At 43.6% G+C, this 22,519-nt stretch overlaps 1 long non-coding RNA gene across 1 annotated transcript in view; it reads right to left on the bottom strand.

Moving 5' to 3' along the window:
* Window positions 1–10,576: 10,576 nt before the first annotated feature.
* LOC138851627 (uncharacterized) overlaps window positions 10,577–22,519 on the bottom strand; it is a 30,922-nt gene continuing 18,979 nt past the window's right edge. The window contains exon 3 of the long non-coding RNA XR_011391311.1: window positions 10,577–12,926. This is a non-coding gene — a long non-coding RNA (uncharacterized lncRNA). The remainder of the gene's footprint in view (window positions 12,927–22,519) is intronic.

The following is a 22,519-nucleotide window of genomic DNA, read 5'->3' as shown; positions in this document are numbered from 1 at the left end:
TGCCTGGATACCACTGCCTGGATACCACTGCCTGGATACCACTGCCTGGATACCACTGCCTAGATACCACTACCTGGATACCACTACCTGGATACCACTGCCTGGATACCACTGCCTGGATAACACTGCCTGGATACCACTACCTGGATACCACTGCCTGGATACCACTGCCTGGATAACACTGCCTGGATACCACTACCTGGATACCACTGCCTGGATACCACTGCCTGGATACCACTGCCTAGATACCACTACCTGGATACCACTGCCTGGATACCACTACCTGGATACCACTACCTGGATACCACTGCCTGGATACCACTGCCTAGATACCACTACCTGGATACCACTGCCTGGATACCACTGCCTGGATACCACTGCCTGGATACCACTACCTGGATACCACTACCTGGATACCATTACCTGGATACCACTGCCTGGATACCACTGCCTGGATACCACTACCTGGATACCACTACCTGGATACCACTACCTGGATACCACTGCCTGGATACCACTGCCTGGATACCACTGCCTGGATACCACTACCTGGATACCACTGCCTGGATACCACTGCCTAGATACCACTACCTGGATACCACTGCCTGCATACCACTGCCTGCATACCACTGCCTGGATACCACTACCTGGATACCACTACCTGGATACCACTGCATGGATACCACTACCTGGATACCACTACCTGGATACCACTGCATGGATACCACTACCTGGATACCACTACCTGGATACCACTGCATGGATACCACTACCTGGATACCACTACCTGGATACCACTGCCTGGATACCACTGCCTGGATACCACTGCCTGGATACCACTGCCTGGATAACACTGCCTGGATACCACTGCCTGGATACCACTGCCTGGATACCACTGCCTGGATACCACTGCCTGGATACCACTGCCTGGATACCACTACCTGGATACCACTGTCTGGACACCACTGCCTGGATACCACTGCCTGGATACCACTGCCTGGATACCACTACCTGGATACCACTACCTGGATACCACTGCATGGATACCACTACCTGCCTGGATACCACTGCCTGGATACCACTGCCTGAACACCACTGCCTGGATACCACTACCTGGATACCAATGCCTGGATACCACTGCCTGGATACCATTGCCTGGATACCACTGCCTGGATACCACTGCCTGGATACCACTACCTGGATACCACTACCTGGATACCACTGCCTGGATACCACTGCCTGGATACCACTACCTGGACACCACTGCCTGGATATCACTGCCTGGATACCACTGCCTGGATACGACTCCCTGGATACCACTGCCTGGATACCACTGCCTGGATACCACTGCCTGGATACCACTGTCTGGATACCTCTGCCTGGATACCACTACCTGGATACCACTGCCTGGATACCACTGACTGGATACCACTGCCTGGATACCACTGAATGGATACCACTGCCTGGATACCACTGACAGGATACCACTGCCTGGATACCACTACCTGGATACCAATACCTGGATACCACTACCTGGATACCACTCCCTGGATACCACTGCCTGGATACCATTGCCTGGATACCACTGCCTGTATACCACTACCTGGATACCACTACCTGGATACCACTGCCTGGATACCACTGGCTGGATACCACTGCCTAGATACCACTGCCTGCATACCACTACCTGGATACCACTACCTGGATACCATAACCTGGATACCACTGCATGGATACCACTGCCTGAATACCACTGCCAGGATACCACTACCTGGATACCACTGCCTGGATACCACAACCTGGATACCACTGCCTGGATACCACTGCCTGGATACCACTGCCTGGATACCACTACCTGGATTCCACTACCTGGATACCACTACCTGGATACCACTACCTGGATACCACTGCCTGGATACCACTGCATGGATACCACTGCCTGGATACCACTACCTGGATACCACTACCTGGATACCACTACCTAGATACCACTACCTGGTTACCACTACCTGAAAACCACTGCCTGGATACCACTGCCTGGATATCACTGCCTGGATACCACTACCTGGATACCACTACCTGGATACCACTACCTGGATACCACTGCCTGGATACCACTGCCTGAATACCACTGCCTGGATACCACTGCCTGGATACCACTACCTGGATACCACTGCCTGGATACCACTGCCTGGATACCACTGCCTGGATTCCACTACCTGGATACCACTACATGGATACCACTACCTGGATACCACTGCCTGGATACCACTGCACGGATACCACTGCCTGGATACCACTACCTGGATACCATTACCTGGATACAACTACCTAGATACCACTACCTGGATACCACTACCTGAATACCACTGCCTGGATACCACTGCCTGGATATCACTGCCTGGATACCACTACCTGGATACCACTACCTGGATACCACTACCTGGATTCCACTACCTGGATACCACTCTACCTCTAATACCACTACCTGGATACCACTACCTGGATACCACTGCCTGGATACCACAACCTGGATACCACTACCTGGATACCACTGCCTGGGTACCACTGCCTGGATACCACTGCCTGGATACCACTACCTGGATACCACTATCGGGATACCACTGCCTTGATACCACTGCCTGGATACCACTACCTGGATACCACTACCTGGATACCACTACCTGGATACCACTACCTGGATACCACTGCCTGGATACCACTACCTGGATACCACTACCTGGATACCACTGCCTGGATACCACTACCTGGATACCACTACCTGGATACAACTACCTGGATACCTCTACCTGGATAACATTGCCTGGATACCACTACCTGGATACCACTACCTGGATACCACTACCTGGATACCACTGCCTGGATACCACTACCTGGATACCACTACCTGGATACCACTACCTGGAAACCACTCTACCTCTAATACCACTACATGCATACCACTACCTGGATACCACTGCCTTGATACCACTGCCTGGAAACCACTGCCTGGATACCACTACCTGAATACCACTGCTTGGATACCACTACCTGGATACCACTACCTGGATACCACTGCCTGGATACAACTGCCTGGATACCACTGCCTGGATACCACTACCTGGATACCACTATCTGGATACCACTGCCTGGATACCACTGCATGGATACCACTGCCTGGATACCACTACCTGGATATCACTACCTGGTTACCACTACCTGGATACCACTACCTGGATACCACTACCTGGATACCACTGCCTGGATACCACTGCCTGGATATCACTGCCTGGATACCACTACCTGGATATCACTACCTGGATAACACTACCTGGATACCACTACCTGGATACCACTCTACCTCTAATACCACTACTTGGATACCACTACCTGGATACCACTGCCTGGATACCACTGCGTGGATACCACTACCTGGATATCACTACCTGGATACCACTACCTGGATACCACTGCCTGGACACCACTGCCTGGATACCATTACCTGGATACCACCACCTGGATACCACTACCTGGAAACCACTACCTGGATACCACTGCCTGGATACCACTGCCTGGATACCACTACCTGGATACCACTGCCTGGATACCACTACCTGGTTACCACTGCCTGGATACCACTACCTGGATACCACTACCTGGATACCACTGCCTGGATACCACTACCTGGATACGACTACCTGGATACCACTACCTGGATACCACTACCTGGATACCACTCTACGCCTAATACCACTACCTGGATACCACTACCTGGATACCACTCTACCTCTAATACCACTACCTGGATACCACTCTACCTTTAATACCACTACCTGGATACCACTACCTGGATACCACTGCCTGGATACCACTACCTGGATACCACTACATGGATACCACTAACTGGATACCACTACCTGGATACCACTACCTGGATACCACTCTACCTCTAATACCACTACCTGGATACCACTAACTGGATACCACTGCCTGGATACCACTACCTGGATACCACTACCTGGATACCACTACCTGGATACCACTAACTGGATACCACTGCCTGGATACCATTACCTGGATACCACTCTACCTCTAATACCACTACCTGGATACCACTACCTGGATACCACTACCTTGATACCACTCTACCTCTAATACCACTACATGGATACCACAACTTGGATACCACTGCCTGGATACCACTGCCTGGATACCACTACCTGGATACCACTGCATGGATACCACTGCATGGATACCACTACCTGGATACCACTGCCTTGATACCACTACCAGGATACCACTAACTGGATACCACTGCCTGGATACCACTACCTGGATACCACTACCTGGATACCACTACCTTGATACCATTACCTGGATACCACTGCTTGGATACCACTACCTGGATACCACTACCTGGATACCACTACCTGGATACCACTGCCTGGATACCACTACCTGGATACCACTACCTGGATACCACTACCTGGATACCACAACCTGGATACCACTCTACGTCTAATACCACTACCTGGATACCACTACCTGGATACCACTCTACCTCTAATACCACTACCTGGATACCACTCTACCTCTAATACCACTACCTGGATACCACTACCTGGATACCACTGCCTGGATACCACTACCTGGATACAACTACCTGGATACCACTACCTGGATAACATTGCCTGGATACCACTACCTGGATACCACTACCTGGATACCACTACCTGGATACCACTGCCTGGATACCACTACCTGGATACCACTACCTGGATAACACTACCTGGATACCACTACCTGGAAACCACTCTACTTCTAATACCACTACATGCATACCACTACCTGGATACCACTACCTGGATACCACTGCCTGGATATCACTGCCTGGATACCACTGCCTGGATACCACTACCTGGATACCACTGCCTGGATACCACTGCGTGGATACCACTGCCTGGATACCACTACCTGGATATCACTACCTGGATACCACTACCTGGATACCACTACCTGGATACCAGTACCTGGATACCACTGCCTGGATACCACTGCCTGGATACCACTTCCTGGATATCACTTCCTGGATAACACTACCTGGATACCACTACCTGGATACCACTCTACCTCTAATACCACTACCTGGATACCACTACCTGGATACCACTGCCTGGATACCACTGCCTGGATACCACTACCTGGATACCACTGCCTGGATACCACTGCCTGGATACCATTACCTGGATACCACTACCTGGATACCACTACCTGGATACCACTACCTGGATACCACTACCTGGATACCACTGCCAGGATACCACTGCCTGGATACCACTACTTGGGTACCACTGCATGGATACCACTACCTGGATACCACTGCCTGGACACCACTATCTGGATACCACTACCTGGATACCACTGCCTGGATACCACTACCTGGATACCACTACCTGGATACCACTACCTGGATATCACTACCTGGATACCACTACCTCGATACCACTACCTGGATACCACTGCCTGGATACCACTACCTGGATACCACTACCTGGATACCACTCTACGTCTAATACCACTACCTTGATACCACTACCTGGATACCACTACCTGGATACCACTCTACCTCTAATACCACTACCTGGATACCACTCTACCTCTAATACTACTACCTGGATACCACTACCTGGATACCACTGCCTGGATACCACTACCTGGACACCACTACCTGGATACCACTACCTGGATACCACTGCCTGGATACCACTACCTGGATGCCACTACCTGGATACCACTACCTGGATAACATTACCAGGAAACCACTCTACCTCTAATACCACTACATGCATACCACTACCTGGATACCACTACCTGGATACCACTGCCTTGATACCACTGCCTGGAAACCACTGCCTGGATACCACTACCTGGATACCACTGCTTGGATACCACTACCTGGATACCACTACCTGGATACCACTGCCTGGATACAACTGCCTGGATACCACTGCCTGGATACCACTACCTGGACACCACTACCTGGATACCACTACCTGGACACCACTATCTGGATACCACTGCCTGGATACCACTGCCTGGATATCACTGCCTGGATACCACTACCTGGATATCACTACCTGGATAACACTACCTGGGTACCACTACCTGGATACCACTCTACCTCTAATACCACTACCTGGATACCACTACCTGGATACCACTCTACGTCTAATACCACTACCTGGATACCACTACCTGGATACAACTACCTGGATACCACTGCCTGGATACCACTGCCTGGATACCACTACCTGGATACCACTACCTGGATACCACTACCTGGATACCACTGCCTGGATACCACTGCCTGTATACCATTACCTGGATACCACCACCTGGATACCACTACCTGGAAACCACTACCTGGATACCACTGCCTGGATACCACTGCCTGGATACCACTACCTGGATACCACTGCCTGGATACCACTACCTGGATACCACTCTACGTCTAATACCACTACCTGGATACCACTACCTGGATACCACCACCTGGATACCACTACCTGGATACCACTACCTGGATACCACTCTACCTCTAATACCACTACCTGGATACCACTCTACCTCTAATACCACTACCTGGATACCACTACCTGGATACCACTGCCTGGATACCACTACCTGGATACCACTACCTGGATACCACTAACTGGATACCACTACCTGGATACCACTACCTGGATACCACTCTACCTCTAATACCACTACCTGGATACCACTACCTGGATACCACTGCCTGGATACCACTACCTGGATACCACTGGAGGACAGGAGGGTCAGGGGAGACATGATAACAACATATAAAATACTGCGCGGAATAGACAAGGTGGACAAAGACGGGATGTTCCAGAGAAGGGACACAGACACAAGAGGTCACAATTGGAAGTTGAAGACTCAGATGAATCAAAGGGATGTTAGGAAGTATTTCTTCAGTCATAGAGTAGTCAGGCCGTGGAATAGCCTAGAAAGTGACGTAGTGGAGGCGGGAACCATGAATAGTTTTAAGGCGAGGAATGATAAAGCTCATGGGGCAGGGAGAGAGAGGACCTAGTAGCAATCAGAGAAGAGGCAGGGCCAGGAGCTATGACTCGACCCCTGGAACCACAAATAGGTGAGCACAAATAGGTGAGTACACACACACACACACACACACACACACACAAAGGGGAGAAAAAAGTGATTGAAAGCATCATGAAAGCAATAGATGACATGACCCAGCTGGCAAATTTTTGGAGAATAGGGGGTTTGCAAGAAGAAGAATCTGGCCAGTCAAAGTGATTTTCATGGCAGAATCGACTCGAAACAGGATCCTGCAGGAAAAAGCAAGACTAAGGGACATGCCCATGCACCAGAAGGTGTATCTCGACTTGATAGAACACGAGAAGAAAGGCAGAAACTGAGAGGGTACAAAGTCGAAAGGAGGAGAGAGAGGTGAAGATGAAGATGGAAAGGAGAACCCAGACTCAGGAGGAAGATCAAACACAACCTCCCTGTCAACCACCTACAGAAGGCTCCCAACGAGGACAACCCCAATGCAACCAAACATTCTAACCCAAAACATACATGCTGTACCCAGTGCCCCCACCCACCTCATTAGAAATTCCACCCTCACAGCAATCACCCATAGTTCATCAGGTCTCCCACTTCCCCACCCCCAAAGTACCTCCCAGACCACAGTTTTGGAAAAGTTAAAGGTTTTGTAAACAAACGCAGATGGAATAACTAATAAATGCAAGGAGTGGCATGAAAGAATCAAGGAGACATCCTCAGATATAATACCACTCACAGAAATGAAACTGACCAGGATGATAAAAGATGCAATCTTTCCACCCGGATATCAAATCCTCAGGAAAGATAGAGGGAGCAGAGGGGGAGGAGGAGTTGCAATGCTCATTAAAAACTGGTGGGGACTTGAGGAAATGGAAGGAATGTGTGAAAAGGACTACTTAGTAGGAACAATCCAGTCTGAGGGCCATAAGGTGGTAATTGCAGTAATGTACAACCCACCACAGAACTGCAGAAGGCGAAGAGAAGAACATGAGGAGAGCAATGGTTGGCATACTAGCCGAAGTGCCCAGAAGAGCTCACATGGGGTAGCAAAGTTACTAGTTATTAGTGATTTCAATCACAAGGAGACTGACTGGGAAAACCTGGAGCCCCATTTGGCTCCAGGAACTTCCTGCACGACATTCAGTGGGAAAGAAAATTGGCAGGAAAATCAGTAAAAGAAATGATGGTATATGTGATAAAATGCAAGGAAGCAGAGGAGAGGTTTGTTCCAAAACTCGTGCTTCACACCCATATAATTGTGTTGGTACCACTATACACTCATACATTCCCTTCTTTGCCTCCATGGATAACGTTTTTTTGTCTCCACAGATATTTCAGCCCACCACTCGCCTTTTTTTCTTCATCAATTCTATGGTTAACCTCATCCTTCATAAGCCCATCTGCTTACAAGCAAACTTCCAAATACCTGAAAACATTTACTTCTTCCATACTCCCTCCCTCCAATGTGATATCCATTTTTTCTTAATCTAAATCATTTGATACCCCAGTCACCTTACTCTTATCTATGTTCACTGTCAACTTTCTACCTTTACACACCCAAACTCATCCACTAACCTTTGCAAATTTTCTTTAGACTCCACCAGAAGCACAATATCACCAGCATAAAGTAACTGTCAACTCCCATTTTGAATTTGATTCCTCATAATTTAATCACCCCTTTCCCAAACACCCTAGCATTTACTCCTTTTACAACCCCATCTATAAATATGTTAAATAACCATGGTGACATTACACATCCCTGTCTAAGACCTATTTTTACTGGGAAGTAGTCTCCCTCTCTCCTACACACCCTAACCTGAGCTTCACTATCCTCATAAAAACTCTTTACAGCATTTGGTAACTTATAACTTGTTCCACACACTTGCAACATCTGCCACATTTCTCCCCTATCCACTTTATCATATGCCTTTTCAAAATCCATAAATGCTCTGAAAGCTTCCCTACCTTTATCCAAATACTGGAATTGTTATGTGTGGTTATATTATTATTAATATCAAAACTAAGTGCTAAACTCGTACAGGTGGTTATAGCTGTGTACAGAATAGCAATATGACCCTTTATAATTTTCATTCTGAAGGACGGGTGTTAATGTTGCAGTTTTATAACTGTAGTGTAAGCGCACCTCTGGCAAGACAGTGATGGAGTGAATGATGATGAAAGTTTTCCTTCGTCAGGCCACCCTGCCTTGGTGGGAAATGGCCGATGTGTTAATAAAATTAAAAATAATTTTCATGTATTTTTCTCCAATCTAGAGAACATTGTAGCTGATCTCCAGCAGTTTCAGTTTGTTAACTGCTTGACTGATTCCTTCATTTACATTTGTTAATGTGTATATACACAAAGACCACACATATTTATTTGAACTTAAGTGTATACGTGTATTTTGACTTGCATATTTGTTAATCTATACAAAAACGCTGTGAGAAAATCTAAATCTCATTTTAATCTTTAATTAGGAAATATATATTTGAATATCAATTTGACTCAATTCAATACAGTGACAAAAAACTGAAATCAAAGAAACAAAAATACTAGAAGGTAGTTAAGTTTGATCTGTTAACATCATGATCTGTGGGGGTCATAAAGCACTAGCAAAATGGCATGGAATCATGTTTTATCCAAGGAATTGGGAGGTACTGTAGCTCCTGTTCCATGGATAAAGTGAAAGAAGGTACCCTAATAGTTACTTCAGATTACTTATAGCTGTCATAGCATTAAACCCATTGTTAACACAGTGCTGCCTGTAAACTAACTGAAGATAGTTCACAAGGTCAATGTTTAGCTCAGAATTAATGTTTGTGTTGAGTGTTCTGTATATGAGCAGCAGTATGTGTGGATACTTTGCAAAGTAGATTCAATTATGTGAACAGAGGAGGTGTGTTCTCTGCAATCAGATTGACTGACAGTTCTAATATGAAATTCTTGTTGGGTTATGAGTGGCATTAGACCTGCTGTTGCAACTCCCATGTAGGTTTACCTTATTTAAAGACAGGGCAGATTAATGAGAATACAGTACTGTACTCAGTAAGAAGTGTTGGTCAATATGTCAGTTTAAATGTATGGAAAATATAATTCTGATACTGACCTGTTTCACTTAAGCTTCAAATTCATAAAGCATCCTTTAAAATCTCCACACTAACATCGCACACCATAACAATCTTTCAGAGGGTGTCATGACAACTCTAGAAAGTGTTAAGACAACAAGAACCCAGGATAACATGGATTTAACATGACAATAGCTCTCTTCTGTCTGTATGACTAGTGAATGATCCAAGACAGTCTGAAACATCGTCATAAGCTCTTTCTCTCTCCTATGTGCAGGGTTATTTGTGTATAATTTCTTAATTGTTATTACAGAATTAGGAACCTTGCCTGTCATGTTAGATATAAACTCTAATTAAGATAGGTGTACCTGCAATAGAATATTTAACTAAGATGCTAGTTTAGTTTAATATATTTATTATGCATCCCATACCTATCCTGAGGGTTGTAGTCAAAAGATTACAGAGGTACATAATGGGTCTAGGGTTTTGACAACTAAACTACTTACAGTGGTAATGAACTATTTACATGTTTCTATCTAGTTACAATTGTAATAAGTTATTTATGCAGACAAGAATTAAGTCACACACAAATACAGTGGAACTCTGGTTTTCAAATGCTCCAGTTATCGGATGTTTTGGTTTCAGGGCCATTTTTTGTGTGAAATTTTGTTCTGGATATCAGACCTTGATCCAGTAATCGGATGTATTATACTCATCCGCCTGCCGGGGGACACCACCACTATGCATCTCAGTCTGCCTCTGTCACTGGTCAAGTGAGCATTACTTCGCGCATTCCAAAACATTTCGTAATAATCCCTTGTTTTTGGTGCTTGTTTATTAATTGTGACTGCAAAATAAGCAACTATGGGCCCAAAGAAAGCTCCTAGTGCCAGTCAGCCCTTTGGTAAAGGGCTGAGAGAGAGGGGAGAATGTGCCTTCTTCAGTGATTCTATGATATGTACTATACTAAAGCAGCAGGAGTCAACAAAGGCTATAGTGCCAACCAGTGATAAAGTGTAGCATTAACAGTGTAGCAAGTAAGTTAAGCAATTAAGCAATAGAAAAATGACAACATGAAACTCACTCCTCGATTGTTGTTTGAGGTATACAGGGTCACTGACAACACCACTGCCACCACCAACACTAAATGTATGGCTTATGCTATCAGTGGCCCTTATAAACCCAACAACACCACCACCACCACTCCATATACGTAATGGCACATTTTATTCATTCTAGAGTGTATATCAGGTTTCTATGATATTAATATTGCTTATGTCATATTAAATCAATTATGATAGATAAATAAGCCATAGAGTTGATATTAGTGTCATATTGAAAGAGTACTTTGTCCTGCCTCCAAACAAACTCGCCGCCTCCGCCACCACTAGCCACATACATAATGACATATTTTATTCATTCTAGAGTGCATTTCAGGTTTCTATCTTATTTATATTATTTATTATGTCATATTAGATCAATTGTGATAGATAAATAATCCATAGAGTTGACGTTAGTGTCATATTCTTTAAAAAATTAAATTTTTGTGAATATTTTTGGGAGTCTGGAAAGGATTAATTGTATTTACATTATTTCTTATGGGAAATACTGATTCAGTTTTCGCACGTTTCAGTTTTAGAATGACCTTCTGGAACGGATTAAGTTTGAAAACTGGGGTTCCACTGTACACACAAAAAATTAAGTGGTAATGCATCATTTTACAGTGGGCAAAGTCAGGGTATTTTTCCAGAATGGCTGGATAAAATACTTTGACATTTCTTGAACATTTCTGAGCAAGTTATCTCTTACCTAACTAATTTTACAGCATTCCAGTACATGACAACACAAGGTGTGACAACTCTCCATCTGGCAAAGTTCACATTTTGTTTGGTCTACATCTAGTGATTTAACCTCCCATTGGTAACCATAATTATAAATTTGAGTAGCTTTAACTGTAGACAGATTACTGGAGGGAGTAACATATTCATGGTAGGTAATATGGTATTCTACATTGTTAAGATTTTGTGAATTAATTCTTTAAAACTGATATAATAGTTTGGTCTGTGCCAGATCAGCAATGGTTCATGACAGACCATAATGTTGTCCAGTTTAACTTTCTAGACAAACTTTAGAACAAATCATAAGTTTCAAAATTAGGTCCTTGATACACTGAATATTTGCCATACTTATTATATGAAGACTACATACATCACTGAGGGCCCATGATTGATTCCCAGCATGGGTGAAATGTTGGGTACATTTCCTTACAAATGCTGTCTTTGTTCACTAGCAGTAAGTAGGTGCCTGGGTGTTAACAAACTGTTGTGGGTCACATCATGGGGGTCATGATTAACCTAAGTTGCCCAAAATGCTCTGCATAACCAGGGGTTTTATATGTAGTATGCCAATGATGTCAGTTTGGGCTGTATCAGTTGTATCATAAAGATTTGTCTCTTTGTAAAGGTTACAATGTACTTATAGGAAAAAGGATTATTATTATTATTCTCTTTGTTATTATTATTTATTAATGCTTTTGCACAAACATTAAATCTATGCTAAATTTCAGTTTTGCTAGTCAACTGAAAACAAGAATAGCTTTTAATTCTGGTTACATCTGAGTTATGAACTGAGGACATTCCAGTCAAACTGATTATTAGCAGAGTGGGTTGCAGGTAAGAATGGCGGCTTCTGCAATGACCAGCGGCCCTTGGTGTCTTGAGCAGCAAAAGCAACTGAGCAGTAGGGAATCTGTTGGGAGGATAAAGTGAAGTGGTAAAACAATTATTGGAAGTTAAAAAGGGTAAATATTACTGGTTACAAAAAAGTGTTAGCTTGTTAATGTTAGTTACAAATGAGAATACTTACCTGCTTTTAATATGATAAGCTCTTTACCAGAGATAAAACAAGAACAGGGAGACAGGGTTGGTAAGTGGAAGAAGATAAACTATAAAACAGTGGGATGTAAACTCTACTCACTGCAAAGACAGTGATAGTGTGAATAATGGTGAAAGTGTTTCTTTCTTTTGGGTTACACTGCCTCAGTGGGAGATGACCAGTGTGTTAAAAAAAAAAATTAAAGTGTTATAAATCCAATGTACATAAGCAATAAGTGAGGTAATGATGGATTACAGAGGAGTACTGAGTGAATAATGTTGTTGAGGTACAGAGTAATGACTTTTTGAAAGGATACCCACCTTATTAGAAATTTCCATAGATATACAGTGGTCCCTCATTTTTCGTAATTAATCCGTCCCAGAGAGTGTGACTATTATCAAAATTGACGATTTGCGAAACCATTTTCCCCATAAGAAATAATGTAAATACAATCAATCCATTCCAGACACCAAGAAGTATCAACAAAAAAAAATTTTTTTACCTTAAAGATAGATTTACATGCACAAAAGAATGAACATTCAACATGACAGTTACCTTTAATGAAGGCTGTTGTTGATGGATGGAAGACAAGGAGGGGAGAGGGAAGAGAGGTTATTGTTTGGAAGGAGAATCCCATTCCATAAGGACTCTAGGTACCAAGTGCTTATCAAGGGTCACTTCCCTAGCTTAAATATAGATTTACATGCAGAAAAGAATGACAAATAAATGTAAAGCACTAATAAAGTGTATAAATAAACATTTAACATCACACTTACCTTTATTGAAGATTCTTGTTGGTATATGGCAGAGGGAGGGGAGGCGAGCTTATTGTTGGGCGAGGTAACCACTTGCACTAAACGAGCGAGACATGACAATAAAGGATGGCCAGCATGGCCGGGCATGTGGCAGGTTAGCTGTGGGATTTTCAAGGTTAACTCCTGCATTGTTTCAACGTAAATAATGGAAGTGTTGTGCAGTCTGTGAAGGTTGATGAGAGGTGGTAGTGGAGACTGCCCTGGACCCACTGTGCCTGGGTGCCAGCTACAAATATACAAAACTCGAAAGGCCTCCATAAACACATCTGCCTGCAGCACAGGCACCATGCTTACAGTCAACTTAAAAATGAATATGTGTTGATGCATGGAATAATTAGAGGCATACGGTGTGGGAAGCAATGTGGTGTTGAGAGTATTAACCCTTTCAGGGTCAAGAGGCCCTCTCCTAAACTTGTTCTCAGGGTCGAAAATTTTTCGGAAAAAAAAAAAAAATTATCTTATGAAAAGATAGAGAATCTTTTCCCGATCATAATGACACCAAAAGTATGAAATTTGATGGAAAACTTATGGAATTATGCTCTCACGAAGTTAGTCTCGACGATGTTTACGCATCGGCGATTTCGCCCATTTTGAGCCCTATTTTCGGCCAATTCCTATGTACCAGTTGACAAAAATCATAACTATTTCGCTAGAACTCCATTTTTTCTATCAAATGAGTACAAGAAACCACCCATTTACCAATTTCAACTATCCAATAAAGTGGTCAGAAATTAGCAATTTTGCCAATTTCACACAAATTTCAAAAGATGCCAATTTCCAAATAGGGTCCAGAATAAACAAGACAGACATTCCTGGCACTAAAATAACATTTCCTCTGTTCATTAGTCACGTCCCCAGGCCCCTCTTACATTTCTTTTGCTTTCCACTTTGAATTTTTATTCTCACAAAAAATAGAAGATTTACTGTTATGCAGACTACTGCATTAGTGTAGAAATGGTATAAATAATATCAGCGCACTTGTGAAAGAATATTAGACTCACCAGTTGACGTGTATTGGACGCGTGGCATGATTTGTTTACTTTTGAACTTTGGCAAAAATCGAACATTTCTGCTACTTTGAGCTCAATTTCAAGGTACTTTTCATTGTGAAACCAATCAAAATCATCTCAATTTCTGTAATATGTCTTCCATTCTATAAAATGAGACCAGGAAAACTAGAATACAACCATAAATACCATACGAAAATACAGTGCAAAGTCGCTGTTTTAAACCAAAAACAATGTCAAAGTTTTTTTTTTTCTCATTACGCACTGTGTGCTGCAGGATTTTTTTTATACTGTGCACACTGACCACATAGACCCATTCTTTCGTATGTAGGCCTACCAGCTTTCTCTCGCTAGATTTGAAGGCTTTAGAATTTAGGCATACTAGTACGTCAATAAGCCTGATGCATAAGCCGTACTAATACGTCGGAAACCCTGAAAGGGTTAATTGTGATAGATAAATAAGCCATGGAATATAGTTCTATAAAATGTATTTTTTGTTTATATATACTTCTGGATGTCTGAAACGGATTAATAGCATTTACATTATATCTCATGGGGAAATGGTTTCAATTTTAGTCAATTTCACATTCTGTCAGGCTCTCTGGAACGAATTAAAGATGAAAAAGGAGGGTCCACTGTAATTTGTTTTATGTGTCATTTTTATATAATTTCTTACCTGCCACATTTGATCTTTTATATTAATGTAATATTAATGGTAAGATAACAAAAGGACCCCAGTGGAAATAAGCCACTCTTGACTTTTTTGGGTTATCCTAGGTTCTCTACAAATATGCTGCTATGTATGATAATCTATATAACTGTATTTGTGTATACATTAGGGCCCCACTTTTCGGCGTTTCGCCTTATGGCGTTCCGCTAATATAGCGATCTCAAATTATGACCAAAACTTTCTATACAGCAAGTGGTCTTTCAAATATGGCGCAGACAGTGGACCCTCGATGGTAATAATATGTCTCTGGGCCACATTAAATATCGTGTAGCTATGTAGGTAGGTGTAGGTATGTACCCCAGGTGGATTACATACCTACATTATTATTATAACTGATACTTGTTGTGTACCTTTACCTAAGTAAACTTATACATTGTGCTGGCATGCATGTACACATAAAAAATCACTAAAAGTGTCTTATAAGTCTTGAAGATGCGATATTATGATAATAATAACACAATAATAATCACTAAGGAACATTAAATATCATATAAAACGTTAATACAGTGGACCCTCGACCAATGATGGCATCGTCTAACATTAAATCCGACTAGCGATACATTTTAACGCAAAAATTTTGCCTCGACTAGCGCTAAAAAACTCGACCAACGCAATTCGTTCGAGACGCGTCCACTTGTGCGGCCTGAGCCACCTCACTTGTTCCGTGGGTGCCAGTGTTTACAAGCCAGCCAGTGCGGTCGCATCCAAGCATACAATCGGAACATTTCACATTATCACAGCGTTTTTAGTGATTGCACCTGCAAAATAAGTCACCATGGGCCCCAAGAAAGCTTCTAGTGCCAACCCTACAGCAAAAAGGGTGAGAATTACTATGGATATGAAGAAAGAGATCATTGCTAAGTATGAAAGTGGAGTGCGTGTCTCCGAGCTGGCCAGGTTGTACACAAAACCCCAATCAACCATCGCTACTATTGTGGCCAAGAAAACGGCAATCAAGGAAGCTGTTCTTGCCAAAGGTGCAACTTTGTTTTCGAAACAGAGATCGCAAGTGATAGAAGATGTTGAGAGACTGTTATTGGTGTGGATAAACGAAAAACAGATAGCAGGAGATAGCATCTCTCAAGCGATCATATGTGAAAAGGCTAGGAAGTTGCATGAGGATTTAATTAGAAAAATGCCTGCAACTAGTGGTGATGTGAGTGAATTTAAGGCCAGCAAAGGTTGGTTTGAGAGATTTAAGAATCGTAGTGGCATACATAGTGTGATAAGGCATGGTGAGGCTGCCAGTTCGGACCAAAAAGCGGCTGAAAAATATGTGCAGGAATTCAAGGAGTACATAGACAGTGAAGGACTGAAACCTGAACAAGTGTTTAATTGTGACGAAACAGGCCTGTTTTGGAAGAAAATGCCAAGCAGGACCTACATTACTCAGGAGGAAAAGGCACTCCCAGGACATAAGCCTATGAAAGACAGGCTTACTCTGTTGATGTGTGCTAATGCTAGTGGTGATTGCAAAGTGAAGCCTTTATTGGTGTATCACTCTGAAACTCCCAGAGTGTTCAGGAAAAACAATGTCCTCAAGGCTAATTTGTGTGTGCTGTGGAGGGCAAACAGTAAGGCATGGGTCACTAGGGACTTTTTCTATGACTGGTTACACCATGCATTTGCCCCCACTGTGAAAAATTACCTAATTGAAAATAAATTGGACCTTAAGTGCCTCCTGGTATTAGACAATGCTCAGATGTGGCAGAGCGACTTTCTGGGGACATGAGCTTTATTAAGGTCAAGTTTTTGCCTCCTAATACCACTCCTCTCCTGCAGCCCATGGACCAGCAGGTCATTGCAAACTTCAAAAAACTGTACACAAAAGCTCTGTTTGAAAGGTGCTTTGTAGTGACTCAGAAACTCAATTGACTCTAAGAGAGTTTTGGAGAGATCACTTTAGCATCCTCAATTGTGTAAACCTTATAGGTAAGGCTTGGGAAAGAGTGACTAAGAGGACCTTGAACTCTGCTTGGAGGAATTGTGGTAGAATGTGTAGAAGAGAGGGATTTTGAAGGGTTTGGGGCTAAACCTGAGAAGCCTATAACAGTTGTGGATTCTATTGTGGCACTGGGAAAGTCCTTGGGGTTGGAGGTTAGTGGGGAGGATGTTTAAGAGTTGGTGGAGGAGGACAACAAAGACCTAACCACTGATGAGCTGCAAGATCATCTTCAACAGCAAGAGGCCGCACCTGAAGAAACAGCTTCAGAGGAGGGGAGAGAGAAATTGAAGAAGTTGCCTACTTCAAAGATTAAGGAAATGTGTGCAATGTGGCTTAAAGTGCAAACCTTTTTTGATGAAAATCACCCTCACACAGCTATTGCAAGCCGTGCTGGTGACTATTACACTAACAATGTTGTGAAACACTTTAGGAAAGTCATAAAGGAACGGGAGGTACAGGCCTCTATGGACAGATATGTTGTGCGACAGAGGTCCATTGACTCTCAAGCTGGTCCTAGTGGCATTAAAAGAAGAAGGGAAGTAACCCCAGAAAAGGACGTGCTACCTCATACAGTGGACCCCCAGTTTGCGATATTAATCCGTTCCTGGGAGCTCATCGTAAACCAAAATTATCGGAAAGCGAATCAATTTTCCCCATAAGAAATAATGGAAATCAAATTAACCCGTGCAAGACACTCAAAAGTATGAAAAAAAAAAAAAAACTTTTACCACATGAAATATTAAGTTTAATGCACACAAACTGAAGAAGACATGCACAGTTTGTAGTATGTACTCTACTAACAATAGAATACATGACACTTGCCTTTAATGAAGATCTGGTGATGATTAATGGGATGGGAGGAGGGAAGAGTGTCGAACCTATTGTTTAGAAGGGGAATCCCCTTCCAGTAGGACTTGAGGTAGCAAGTCCTTTTCCGGGGTTACTTCCCTTCTTCTTTTAATGCCACTAGGACCAGCTTGAGAGTCACTGGACTTCTGTCGCACAACATATCTGTCCATAGAGGCCTGTACCTCTCGTTCCTTTATGACTTTCCTAAAGTGGTTCACAACATTGTCATTGTACAGGTTGCCAACACGGCTTGCAGTAGCTGTGTCAGGGTGATTTTCATCAAAAAAGGTTTGCACTTCAAGCCACTTTGCACACATTTCCTTAATCTTTGAAGTAGGCAACTTCTTCAATTTCTCTATCCCCTCCTCCGAAGCAGTTTCCTCAGGTCTGGCCTCTTGCTGTTGAAGATGATCTAGCAGCTCATCAGTGGTTAGTTCGTCATTGTCCTCCTCCACCAACTCTTCCACATCCTCCCCACTAACCTCCAACCCCAAGGACTTCCCCAATGCCACAATGGATTCCTCAACTGGCATAGGATTCCCAGGGTTAGCCTCAAACCCTTCAAAATCCCTTTTGTCTACACATTCTGGCCACAGTTTTTTCCAAGCAGAGTTCAAGGTCCTCTTAGTCACTCCCTCCCAAGCCTTACCTATAAGGTTTACACAATTGAGGATATTAAAGTGATCCTTCCAAAACTCCTTTAGAGTCAATAGAGTGTCTGTGGTCACTTCAAAGCACCTTTCAAACATAGCTTTTGTGTACAGTTTCTTGAAGTTGGAAATGACCTGCTGGTCCATGGGCTGCAGGAGAGGAGTGGTATTAGGAGGCAAAAACTTGACCTTAATGAAGCTCATGTCCCCAGAAAGTCGCTCTGCCAAGTCTGTAGGATGACCAGGGGCATTGTCTAATACCAGGAGGCACTTAAGGTCTAATTTCTTTTCAATTAGGTAATTTTTCACATTGGGGGCAAATGCATGGTGTAACCAGTCATAGAAAAAGTCCCTAGTGACCCATGCCTTACTGTTTGCCCTCCACAGCACACACAAATTAGCCTTGAGGATATTCTTTTGCCTGAACGCTCTGGGAGTTTCTGAGTGATACACCAATAAAGGCTTCACTTTGCAATCACCACTAGCATTGGCACACATCAGAAGAGTAAGCCTGTCTTTCATAGGCTTATGTCCTGGGAGTGCCTTTTCCTCCTGAGTAATGTAGGTCCTGCTTGGCAATTTCTTCCAAAACAGGCCTGTTTCGTCGCAATTAAACACTTGTTCAGGTTTCAAGTCTTCACTGTCTATGTAATCCTTGAATTCCTTCACATATTTTTCAGCTGCTTTTTGGTCCGAACTGGCAGCCTCACCATGCCTAATCACACTATGTATGCCACTACGATTCTTAAATCTTTCAAACCAACCTTTGCTGGCCTTAAATTCACTCACATCACCACTAGTTGCAGGCAATTTCTTTACCAAATCGTCATGCAACTGCCTAGCCTTTTCACAAATGATCGCTTGAGAGATGCTATCTCCTGCTATCTGTTTTTCATTTATCCACACCAATAACAGTCTCTCAACATTTTCTAACACTTGCGGTCGCTGTTTCGTAATCACAGTTGCACCTTTTGCAACAACAGCTTCCTTGATTGCCGTTTTCCTGGTCACTATAGTAGAGATGGTTGATTGGGGTTTTGTATACAACCTGGCCAGCTCCGACACACGCACTCCACTTTCGTACTTTGCAATTATCTCTTTCTTCATTTCAATAGTCATTAGCACCCTTTTTCTCGAAGGGTTGGCACTAGAAGCTTTCTTGGGGCCCATGGTGACTTATTTTGCAGAAACAAGCACCAAAAACACTGTGATAATATGGAATGTACCGAATGTATCCTTAGATGCGAGCACACTGGCTGGCTTGTAAACACTGGCACACACGGGGCAGTTCAGGCCACACTTGGACACGTCTCGGACGAATCACGTATACCGGGTTTTGTAACGGGAACCGAGGGAAAATTTTTGGGATACAATGCATCGAATACCGGATTTATCGGATACCGATGGCATTGCGAACCGGGGGTCCACTGTATTTGTCACTTTGACACCATTCGTTATTCGTGGTAGGGAGATATTTTGTCCCTTTGTTCATTACAACAGAATGTATACCATGGTGTCACACATTAACTTACACTTCATTGAGATAATACCATGGCCCATTACACTCATATTACCTTTTAATACTAGCTTTCCTAGTGGAGATTGACAATATTTCAGAGTTTACCACACAAAGTCATTATTTTATTTGTTCTCAGCGAGAGATTTGTGACGTGTTCATGCTCTGATGTCTGAATTCAACCTAACTTGTTGCCCTGCCAATGCCTACCATGTTCACCATCCACACAAAAGAACTGCCGAGTTCAGCTTCACATTCACTCGCTGCTAGTCTGTGCAATGAGAATTAACACAAGAGGGAAGGGTTCTTGTTATTTAGCTGCAGACTAGAAGTCATAATAGTCCCAACTTGTAGATCAAGTGGGGTGTAGATTTTCCCTTAATTTTCCTGTTATGGGGAAAAGAGTAATTACTCTTGTTTAACCCTCATTGTGCAGTTGATCAGAAATTCTAGCAAGGACAGAGAGACGTGGTACATACATGTCTCATTAAAGTTGTTGTGTAAGAAAGGAAGAGTCCACAAGCCCCTTCCAGGAGGACTAAGTCCCTCAGAGAGCTGAAGGGGGCTGAGGGCTGAGAGATACCCCATCCCTTTACAAGAGATTTTCCTCCACATATTATGTCATCATTAATAAAATGGCATAACCTGCACACTATTTCCTTTACATACATTAAGTATATTCTGCTTCTGTATTACCAAGTACAGTGGACCCCCGCATAACGGACGCCTTGCATAGCGGACAATCCGCATAGCGGACGCTTTGTTCGCTAAAATTTTGCCCCGCATAGTGGACAAAAACCCGCTCAGCGGCCTTCGTCCGAGACGCGTCCAATGTGCGGCCTGAGCCACGCTCACATGTTCCGCGGGTGGCATTGTTTACCAGCCAGCCTCCGCGGTAACATCCAAGCATACAATCGGAACATTTTGTATTATTACAGTGTTTTTGGTGATTTTTTTCTGGAAAATAAGTGACCATGGGCCCCAAGAAAGCTTCTAGTGCCAACCCTACAGCAATAAGGGTGAGAATTACTATGGAGATGAAGAAAAAGATCATTGATAAGTATGAAAGTGGAGTGCGTGTCTCCGAGCTGGCCAGGTTGTATAATAAACCCCAATCAACCATTGCTACTATTGGTGGTACAGCTGCTGCTGCTGCTGTACCACCGTCAGCTGCTGCTGCACTGTCAGCTGCTGCTGCTGTACCACCGTCAGCTGCTGCTGCTGCTGTAGTACCGTCTGCTGCTGCTGTAGCATCGTCTGCTGCTGCTGTAGCATCGTCTGCTGCTGCTGTAGCATCGTCTGCTGCTGCTGCTGCTGTAGCATCGTCTGCTGCTGCTGTAACATCGTCAGTTGCTGCTGTAGCATCGTCTGCTGCTGCTGTAGCATCGTCTGTTGCTGCTGTAGCATCGTCTGTTGCTGCTGTACCACCGTCAGCTGCTGCTGCTGCTGTACCACCGTTGTTGGTGTGGCTTATTGAGAATACCAAGAAACAATTAACCCCAGAGGGTTAGCTACCCAGGATAACCCAAGAAAGTCAGTGTCATCGAAGACTGTCTAACTTATTTCCATTGGAGTCCTTAATCTTGTCTCCCAGGATGCAACCCACACCAGTTGACTAACACCCAGGTGAACAGGGAAAATGCCTGGAACTAGTGCTCATATTGGTGAATTTAGAGCCAGCAAAGGTTGGTTTGAGAGATTTAAGAATCGTAGTGGCATACACAGTGTGATAAGGCCTGTTCTGGAAGAAAATACCAAACAGGACCTACAGTACTCAGGAGGAAGAGGCACTCCCAGGACACAGTGTCTCATCAGTCATTGCTGCATCTTCAATAAAGGTAAGTGTCATTTATTCTTCATTTAGTAGAGTAGTACATGCACAATATATATTGAGCATGTACTACTCTATTATTGTGCATTAGGAAAATGTATATTTCAGTGGAACCTCAAAATTT

The sequence above is a fragment of the Cherax quadricarinatus genome, unplaced genomic scaffold (genome assembly GCF_038502225.1).
Source record: "Cherax quadricarinatus isolate ZL_2023a unplaced genomic scaffold, ASM3850222v1 Contig1281, whole genome shotgun sequence".
Taxonomy (NCBI): domain Eukaryota; kingdom Metazoa; phylum Arthropoda; class Malacostraca; order Decapoda; family Parastacidae; genus Cherax; species Cherax quadricarinatus.
This window is presented reverse-complemented; position numbering and strand designations above follow the sequence as displayed.